Below are 11,116 nucleotides of genomic sequence, written 5' to 3' on the forward strand. Positions count from 1 at the left end.
ACTTTGATAACTAATTTGACAGGAAACTGTCTATTTTTTTTTTTATAGAAATCTAACCATTGAACTCCAACGGTTACTTCCTCTCCCCCAACTAAGTTTTATACCTTCATTTTTTTTTTGCACAACTCCTTCTCCCCCAAATCAAGCTTTATTTGTTCTTTTCTCCCAAAGAGTCGTTGTGTAACCCAAATCTCTCATTCTCAACGCCCACTAACTTATTTTCTTCTCTGGTTGTTACCTTCTTCTTTTGTTGTACAAATCAAGTGAGAGCAAATAGGTGGTGATGGTGAGTCGTCCAACAACGGTGTTGACAACCATGGTTGTGAAAGTCATGATTGTTATGTTGAATGTCATTGTTGGATGAAAGTTGAAATTAGAACTTCAAAACCCTTAAAAAATTCAAAGAGGTTGTTTTACACTTGCCATTGCCAAAGGTTGTTTCCAACTTCTCCTAATACTTTAACTATCCCATTTTTTTATTAATTGATAAACTGACTATTTTTTGTTGATTTGCAGGATGCTAGAAAATATAATTTTTTTATTGAATGAACAGGAGCGGCTCAAGGATTTGAGAGGCCTAAAGCAAATTTAAGAATGAGACCTTTTATTTACTCATAAAATAGTTTATTAAAATTATCATTATTTTATTTAAAATTTATTTTCAAATATAATTTTACAATAAATATTTTATGTATATCAGTACTAAAAAAAGTTGGGGCCTTTTTTTTGGGGGGCCTAAAGCCCTTGCTTGGACTTTAAGCTGACCCTATGAATGAATACTATTGAAGAAAGGTGGATGAGAAGTTGAAGGAGAGGATTGATGACTTGCAGTTAAAGATTACAAAATACTCAATTTTTCTTTGTCATGTATTATGATGGTTTCTTTATGGTTAATTTAGGGGTGATGTCTAAGTTCTTAGAAAGCACAAAAATGGAAATGTAATACTAGATCCAAGGTGTATTTTTCATGGTGAACTAATTTGGCATTTAGTTGTTAAATTGAGGAATTTAAATGACATTAAGCAATATTATTTAAAGACTGGTTTGTTAGTTTTTTTTAATAAAAAATGAGACATTAAAATTTTATTTCTTTTGCATCTTGCAACCTTGTTAAGTTTCTTTAATGGCAAATGAAAGTTCATTGAACTTAAGGAGTTTAACATTAATATTAATCAAACATAACATGGATAATGTCATTCTTAAACTATTAAAGATAGTAAAAAATTTCCACTCTGACAATACCAAAAAACATCAAAATTCTAGACAATGACAACCATAACACCTCCCAAAATGACAATAACGGAGATGTCATGGTGAAAATTCTCCAAAAAACAAACATATTACTACTTGTTGTTCCAATCAACATATATATCCCAAAAAAAACGTGAACAATAAAATATTATCACTTCTTCATGTCTTCCCTTTGTAGCAGTCCGAGTGTAGGAATGAAGCTCATGAAGTTAGGTTGTATCATCCTTGGTGATGATTCAGTTGGGAATGGTATCATCATAGGTGTAGGAGGCCTAAATGCAGGGGTTAGTTGTACAGGCATGAAGTTTATTTCGTGCAACGGATGAATTTAATGAAAATGATTAGTGTAGGTCATACATGCTGCAATAACAATTTCAAGTGTAACTCATAGGTTGTGGTGGAAGACTTGGTGATTGTGGTATTTGCATCGTTAATGGCTGAGGTTAACCTTTAGTGTCAATCATTGTTGGTGATTGTTCTATAGTGGATGCATATTGAGAGTTTTCAATCTCATCCTACATGAGTTAAAAACTAATATAAGTAAAGCTCCAACATGTATAATACAACATAAACAAAAAAAAAAAAAAGAACACAAGCTATTTTTATAGCTTGTTGCGATTGGGTGCTATCAAATTCCTATGGTGGTAGTGGTTGCCAATTTTTGGGTCTTGGTGGAACACCACCATTTGTGCATCCACTATTGTTATGACCAAAAACACCACATCATGTGCAAGTGGTTTCCTTGTAAGTTTTTTTGGGTCTACTATTGTCAACTTAACCTTTATTTTGATTCCTTCTTCTAGTTTTCTTTGGACGCTTAGGTCTTCTTTTCAGTAGGGGTGGTGTTGGCTTCTCAAAAGGAGTTTCTTTCCAATATTGTTGGCTCTTTCTTGGGTTAATGTAATACTCATAAGATGTATTGTAGAATTCTATAGTCAACATATCATCATAGTAATCTTCAAGTATGTGATTATTGAATTTGATGGCAGCAATTGCATGTCTACAAGGCACATTTTATAAAAGAACACATGATTGCCACATTCTACAAGTGTAACTATCTGTTGCCACACTCTACAAGTACATGTTAACTAAGCAAGTCCATATCTAGTTTGTTGTCATAAAAATGAACTTCAAACTTATTGCCTTCTGAATCACCAACCTAATATGGAGTCCATTTGTTTCTTTTCAACCCTCGCTTGCATGCATCAAGACACACATAAATTCTATGAAAATGTGGCGGTTCTTAGGGTATGGGAATGCAATTAATTTGAACTAGAGTTTCCCTATTACTTCTCTACAACTCATGTAGTAGTCCCATATATTTTCATATTGACGCTTAATGCTACCCTCAACCATATTCCTAGCTTATTTAAATGCCCAAAACATCTTCCTCCCATCAATGTGAATACCATTGTCCACCTTCATGTGTTCATGTGCCTTAACATGAGACAAAGTAGGGTGAACCCTTAATTTGTCAACCAACTTTTTAGCAACCTAATTCATGGTTGCTTGGTTGTTTTTAAACATTATAACGCAACTGCGTTACTCCACAAAAGGTTTAAACTGAAAACTTTTTTATTTGTCTGCCCATGCACAATAAATCTCCCAAGGACACTCATTCACTTTGTAAACAAATGTAGCTCTAATTAGATCCCTTTTCTTCCAATTAATATCCCTTCCATGATAAATTGTGTAATCTCTAACAACCTCAACAAAAACTTTGACAATGTCAAATTTCATCCCAATCTCCAACTGCACATTATCAAAACGACTTGTTGCATTAAATTGAGAGTAGACAACTTTGTTGTTACGATCTCCCTCATCTTCATTGTTGAGTAGAGAGTGGAGTTACTTAGAATGATAATTATAATAACTACTGTCAGTTGAATGTTAATCATCATCAGATAGAGAAACATACACATAATCAGGGTCACTTTCTTCAAATTCATTTGCAGCATCAGCCTGGTTTTAACCTTCAAAAACCTCCTCCATTAATTTGTTATCATGTTGATGTGCAACATGTATTTCAGCTTGTTTAGACACAATTCTACCCAAATATCAATACTTTGCTCATTTAAATCAGTTGTTGCATCATTTAAATAAGCTTCTGATTCATTTAAATCTACCTTATTACCAGACACAACTTCTACCCCATGACCAAACACAACATCTACCCTAGGCAAACCATTAACTTGATTACCATCTTTTCCATCAACATTATTCAAATCATCAGACATTTGTACACAATTCCTCCACCAAAGGCTCTTCTCCATTTTGTGTATCATCAATCACAAAGTCATTAACTTGATTCCAGATTTGGTTAGCATCTCATTAATGGATAGGATGACATAGTAAAGTGATTAAATCTCATAAGATAGTTGAATAAAAGCATTTTACTTTCACATGGTAAGAATTTATTTCATCATCACATCATATTATGATAACACATGCAAGACAACCATTATAATTCTAACAAGGCAACAAATAATTCTGACAAAAGTATTTCAAAATTACAAAATAATAGTTATTTTTAGGTTGGTCAGTTCGACCCACCACAGGTTCAACTCGGGTAGACAAGACCGTAGGTGAGTCAGATTCAATTTCCTAATCAATTGTGATTTTGATTTTTTTTTTATTGGCATGACTAGCCTAAACCCGTGGTGGGCCAGATTGACCCATGGGTTTTGGTTAGTTTTGAGGAGTATAATAAAAAGAACCATAAAAGAGTTATATATATATATATATATATATATATATATATATATATATATATATATATATATATATATATATATATATATTATACAACTATCTAATGAAATTTAATCACTTTACCATGTCATCCTATTCATTAATATGATGCGGTGATGAAATAAATTCCTATTGGATATATGTAGAATTATTTTATATTCATAAAATACATAAATTAAACTCATTATAAAAACATAAATGGTGAAAAAATGGGATATAAAACAAGTTTTTGTTGAACAACTTTTTTTCATTTATTGTTCTCACAATTTTTTAAGTAACAAAACAAGATAAAATAATCAAAATATTTTTTTTCTCAAACAAAGTAGGTGGAAGAAAACGTGAAAAAAAAGTTGTGTAAGACAATTCTTCCTTTCATAAAATTAACTAAGCTAAGTAAATTACAAAATAAAAAAATGCTGAGCATTGGGCCGAGAATATTTTGTAGATCTAAGATCTCCTGTTTGGGCTTTGCTAGGTGCACTAGGCATATTGCTTGTGCATCCAGCATTAAAACAAAATTCCAAAAATGCCCTTAAATATTTTTTGTTTTTAGGTATTACATAATCTATATAACTCATACGGATTATGTAATCTGTATGAATCACACACGTATTACGTAATCTATATGAAAGTGATCCATAAGTATTTTTTTTAATTTTTTTTCAATTAGCTAATCTGTATGTTTTTTAATTTATTAATAAATTAATTTTTTTAATAATAAATATTTTTTTATTTATAAAAAAATATACGGATTAAATAATTCATATGAGTTATATCAAAATTAATTATTTAAAAATTAATTATTTAAATTTAAATACTTATTAAATATATATTAAAAAATTTAGTGTTATATATAATAACATTATTTATTTTATAATATAATTGGTCTATTAGCTCAAATGGGTAGAGTGTTGTGTTAATAACCTGAAAATCACAGGGTCAACTCCTGCTTGGACCATTAATTTTAAATTACGGCTTACGGAATAGTTTATCCGTATCCCTTTTATAGAAAGGCAAAATTGGAAAATCCAAGGGTACACGTAGCAATGCCCCTCCTCTTTTCATTCGAAGAGGAATGAATGATGGACCCTGGATTCGGCCCATAATATCAGGTCTTCAGTGCTTAGGATGAGGTTTAAAAAGGTATTATTTTTCAAAATCTCTTTTCTTGTTATGCTTTTTTTTTTTTTTGAGACAAACAACATTAAAAACATTATGTAGTTGACAACTTGACATGCTTATGTAATAAGTAGGTATAACTCATTTTGAGTAAAATGTGTGAATTGATATAAATCTTTTAATATTTATTTGTCTTTTATTCTTACAAATAATTATATATAAAAAAAGATATGGTTATCTCTGTTGTTTATTGGAGTTGTTACCGAAAATAAAAATTTTGTATCGATGTGTAAATATTTCCATCTCATATTAATTGTGAAGTACCACTACCACCACTCTTAAATATATTTTATATTCATAAATGATTGTACATATACTTGAGGAGACTTTGTTTGCTTTTATAAAGCACAAGATTTGAGTAGTGTGAATTAGTGTAAATCTTCTAATATTTGTTTGTCTTCAATTCTTATAAATAATTATTATAAAAAAAAAAGACATGCTTATCTCCCATTGTTTATTGGAGCCTGTTTGACAATCAGAAACTAAAACCTTCTGTATTGACATGTAAATCTTTCCATCTCATATAATTGAGAAGTACCACTGCCACCACTCTTAAATTTATTTTATATTCATAAATGGTTGTGCATGTACTTGAGGAGACTTTGTTTGCTTTTATAAAGCATAGGGTTTAGAGGGGCTTAGAGAGGGAGGGACACACTGGGGTTATTAGTGGGGGGACCTTCATAGTTCATAGTTTAAAAGCAGAACTGGAAATCAAAATATATAGGAAAGTAGAGCAAAAAACTGGAGGACAGGGCTACGTTATTATCTCTTAGAGACCATGGCCCCCAAATTTCTTATTTTTCTTTATATATGTAAGACAGAGAGTTTTATTAAAATTTTATTTATTTATATGTAAAATTCATGATTTATGAATTAGTATTTTTTTTAACACATACATGTATTGTAGCATGACTGGTAGATCTTTTTGAGTTGGATTGATATCAGTGTGTTCATAATTACTTTTCTAAATTAAGCAAATTTGTTTTAGTGTGTGAAATTTGTGTGTAAATATTTACAATTTTTTCAAGTTTAATTTACTTGTTTTTTTAATTAACCGCACATATAAAATTGTTCTATACGTGACCCTAGTTATTAATATCAAAATTCTGAATTTATAAAATAATTATTATTCACAATATAAAATTTTAAAATAATAAAAGATCGAAAAATCTCTTGTTATTGCATTCGGTTATTCCAACAAAAATATTCTAGTTTTTCCATTGCCAACAAAAGAATGTGGAGATTATTTATTTTTCTTCCCGTTTTGGGTAAGGGCTGACATTCTACTCTAAAGATTGGACAAATATTCCCCACATTAACAAGGATCTCAGTGGTGGGTGAAAGCCTTGTTATTATGCTGGAGACGTTTTGAATTTAATTTTATAGAGTAAACTGGCTAGTTTATAATCTTTTTAATACTTTATTTTTATATTTACTTTACTATTTTTTATCCATCTCTTTCTTAAATACATCATATCATTTATTATTTAAAGATTGCTTTCTTTTTTCCATCTTTTATATATATATATATATATATATATTTCTCTTCCCACTTGAGGTACATATATTATACTTTCGATAAGTGTGAAATTAATTAATTATTCTAAAACTAATTACGATGAATAGTAGTTTGCCGTAAGCATACAGTACATTCACACTTAACATGAAATGACATTTTCTGAAAAGGAGAATGTTATATCACTAAAAAAAATCAATGAATTATCGATTAAATTCAATTATCAAAATTATTTTTTTCTCACAAATTTTAGTTACGAATTTTAAAAAAAAATATACATCACTAATTTGAATTTTTCCTTCTAGTGTAAAAATATCTTTAAGATATTAATTAAAGAGGGTACACAAAAAAAATATATTAATTAGAGAGCTATAAGTGATCGAGTAATTTTTACAACAAAAATATTAGGTTAAACAGGTTTCAGTCTTTTTTTTTTTAACAACAGGTTTCAGTCTTTATGAATAGAAAAATATTCATTTGTAATACTTCAAAGTAAAATTGTCTCGTTTTATTCTTTCATTTATAGAAATATTTGTGGTCCTTGTCTTTCATAAAAAAATCTTTTTGTCTCTTATTTACAAAAATAAGAATTTATATCATACATTTTCATAAATAAGAGACTAAACACGAGAATTTAATTTTAACTAACTAAAAGTGAATATTATCCTATTTGTATAAGAACTAAATAAGTTTAATTTAAATATATTTCAATATTTTTTTTTTTAGAAATGATACAACTCTTACTTGAGCTAAGTAGAATTACTATATAAAAGACAAAGTTGTTGACTTATATATTTAGAATCCGAATTTGAAATTACTATAGTTAATTTAGAACAACATTATGTCATTTAATTCATGTGCTTAATTTATTTTTTCTAATATTTCTAATATACTCTACTATAATTTTTAATACATTTTATCATAATTTTCAATCAAAATATTATATATTCCTCTTAAAATAGTTGCTTATGTGGGTGTTCAAATCCAAATTGATCAAAAATAAAAATAAAAAAACAGCTAAGAAAAACCCAAAAACAAACTGTTTGGATGATTTAATAATTGATTTGTTGGATGATTTTGTGTTCGAACTAGTTCGGTTTGCGGTATATGTTTCTATAAGTGTATCAAATTGAATTAAATCGAAACATTTATATTCTACTTTAGTTATATTTTTTTTATGTGTATATCACTTGAGTTTTACGATATTTTATAATATTATATATATGAAACTTATATCATGTATATGGCTTATTTTTGCAAAGAATTTTGTTAAAATATGTTTAATTTAAAATGAATAAAAATTTAATAGATTTTTATTATTGAATGTTTAGCCTATTAATAAGTTTTGTAGATTTTCATTAATAATTTTTTAATTGTAATTTGATTTAAAAGATGAAAAGAAAATATATAAATTTTAATGAAATATTATTTACGTAAAGATTGCAAAAGAGTGAATTTGATTTGATTTTGATTTATTAATAAATAGAAATTGAATCAAATGAAATCCTATATAATTTTTATGTTTAATTTGGAATGATTTTTGTTTAAAATCAGAATCAAATCACACCCATAACAGCCTGACACCTCTAGCAGCTTACTAGTTGGATCCTTCTTCTGAAAAATAGTAGTAATGTAATTTAATTTTTGTATGGGGAGACAGAAAGTTTCATTAATCGTGCAAATAATTAAGAAAACGATACACTTTTAGCTGTTACGATGTCATAGTTAGAGGCCCCATGAGAATCTAACATGAAATAACTGTAGTTTCTTGCAGCACCTTATATTACGGGGAAATTTAGAAAATCACACCATTATCGTCCTATGAGATTATGGTATCAACATCTTGAAAATTGCCTAATCGATGATAACTTACTCAGCAAAACGTCATCACATCAGACAAAGATGATAAGTCTTGATCGAAATAAGAAAACAAAAACTCCACTATTATGATCTAATTTCACTATTAGGATTTTTTATATTCACGCATGTGATGTGTACTGTGTATATGTGATGCAACTTAAGAATCAAACCTTAATGAAAATCAGCTAGATGCCTAGATAGATGTTCTTGTATCTTCTGGTGCTTTTGGATTTACTAAATAGCCCGTTGTGTAAAACATAAAATTGAACTTAAAGAGTAAGATTTAAGAACGGGTGCTTGAAAATTAGTATTTTATAAATTTTTAAGAAAACTGATTTGTAGAAAACAAGAACAAATGAAGAAGATAAGATAATATAAAAAAAAAGAATATAAATAATAGAAAATAAGAAATAAGAGATAAGAAACCAAAATAAGGTAGAAATATTTTTAAAAAATAAAAATAAAACGAGGCATTATTTTTTTAAAATAATATTAAAAAAATAATATCATTAAATGAATTATTTTTTTTTAAACAGAAAATAATTTAAAAAAATAAGAAATAGGGATGCCCAAAATCTCGAATTTTGTTACATGTTTAATACGTAATATAAGAAATAGAGATGCCCAAAATTTAATATGTCGAGGAATTGATTTTATATTCATAATTAATTCTAAGTTAAAATACTACACGTAGCTTTTGTGATAAGATAAAAAATATATCTTATATTTTACTACTAATTTAATTTTATAATAAATTTTTTCAAACAAAATTATTTTAATTAAAAGAAATGTGTGTTTGGTTTCTCCTTTGGCAATCATGATTTGTGGTAAAACAAAAGAACAACCAGATTAACTTAAGTGTAATTTTATAAGCAGATGTGAATTTTAGATGAATTTAGATGAATTGATGTGTATTTAAACACAATATCAATTTTATAAAATTAATGCTTAAATATTTTTTTATTCTTAATAATTTTTTTATATTTGTTCTCTAATAAATTTTTGTTTTGTGTTGAGTTTTTAATTAAATAAAGAAAAATTAATCCTTAATATTTGTTTTAGTCCCTAATAAATTTTATTTTAATCCTGATTAATTATAAATGAAAAAAATTATGAAAAAATAACTACAAAATTCATTAATTTATCATGAACTAAAATATTTTTTAAGAACTAAAAATAAAATTATTATTTTATTAACAACTCAACTCAACAAAAAATTATTAAAAAAAATAAACACAAAAGTTTTATATTTATTAAGAATAAAAATATATATTAAACCTAAAATTAATTTCATTAAAGATTAATTTTACAAATATTCGTCCATACACAAACAATATATGAGGAGGAAAAAAATGACGGGTGGGCAGTGAAGGTTGAAGCCATCTTGTGAGCTGGATATGACATTGATACAAGGCAAAGATACTGACAGTGGCTTTGGTTACTGATTTCAGCAAAGCATGAATGAGATTCTGAAAGCAGAGTACAAAAGCATGTGGCAAAGTGAAAAAAAGGAAAAGGTTATCTACAACAGTAAGGTCAATGCTATTGGATGAAGTATAGACATATCCATTATCCAATATAAAAAAAGTTCAAAAATGTATTACAATAACAATCATGAAATTAAAGTATTTGAATTAACTTAATATTGCCTTAATTTTTCATTAATTGTGTTTATAAACATATATATAGTGCTTTGTACAAGATTTGTGTATCTTTGAAATAAACCTCAATGTCGTTTTTGTCAATGTTATGAAAATGGTTATTAATTTGGAAATTTTGGACTAGTGATTACGAGTGTAAATTTGAGTTGACTAATTTTTGTGTTTGGATCAGACTAGAATCAAACTAATTAAGTTCATTAAATTTTAAGTTGGATTACGAGTTTTAATATTTGAACCCACTGATATATTAATTTGTATTAAATTATTTTTATTATCATATGTAATGTATAATATATATTTTTAAAATTTTAAAAAATCAAATACTATTGACTATTAATTATATAGACTTATTGACTGAATTGAATAATGATCAACGCATCTTTAACCTTTAGGATCAAAGCGACAATGGTTTTATTGATTGAAGCCACTTCAGATGGACTTTTAAAAATATTTTGAATCTATTTACAAAGAATTGGTCTCGTAATGTTCTATTGGTTTTGGTAGTAAAAAGTGTTTGAAACTCATCCTTACTTTGTTTATTGAAATTCCTTATACCGAATATGATATGTTTAGTTTTTCATCCCCCGTGGATAAATAGATAAATAGAAGTCACTAGACTGGAATGAAGTATGACGACTGTATCACAAAATATATTTTTTTGATAAAAAAATCTAATAAGAAACAGTTGTGTTTGATTCATTCAATGAAAAAATTAGCTTATAAAAAATATTGCGTTTTAAAAAATATGAAATTAAATGTTTTGACCTGTTGACCAACTCAAACCAAACCGTTTTACGAATGAATTGATTTGGGTTGAGTTTCATTTTTTTTTCTTAGAAATCTAACTCAAACCAATTCGTTTAAATTTAATTGGATTGAGTCATGAGTTTGATCA

The sequence above is a fragment of the Glycine soja genome, chromosome 18, assembly GCF_004193775.1.
Source record: "Glycine soja cultivar W05 chromosome 18, ASM419377v2, whole genome shotgun sequence".
Classification (NCBI taxonomy): Eukaryota; Viridiplantae; Streptophyta; class Magnoliopsida; order Fabales; family Fabaceae; genus Glycine; species Glycine soja.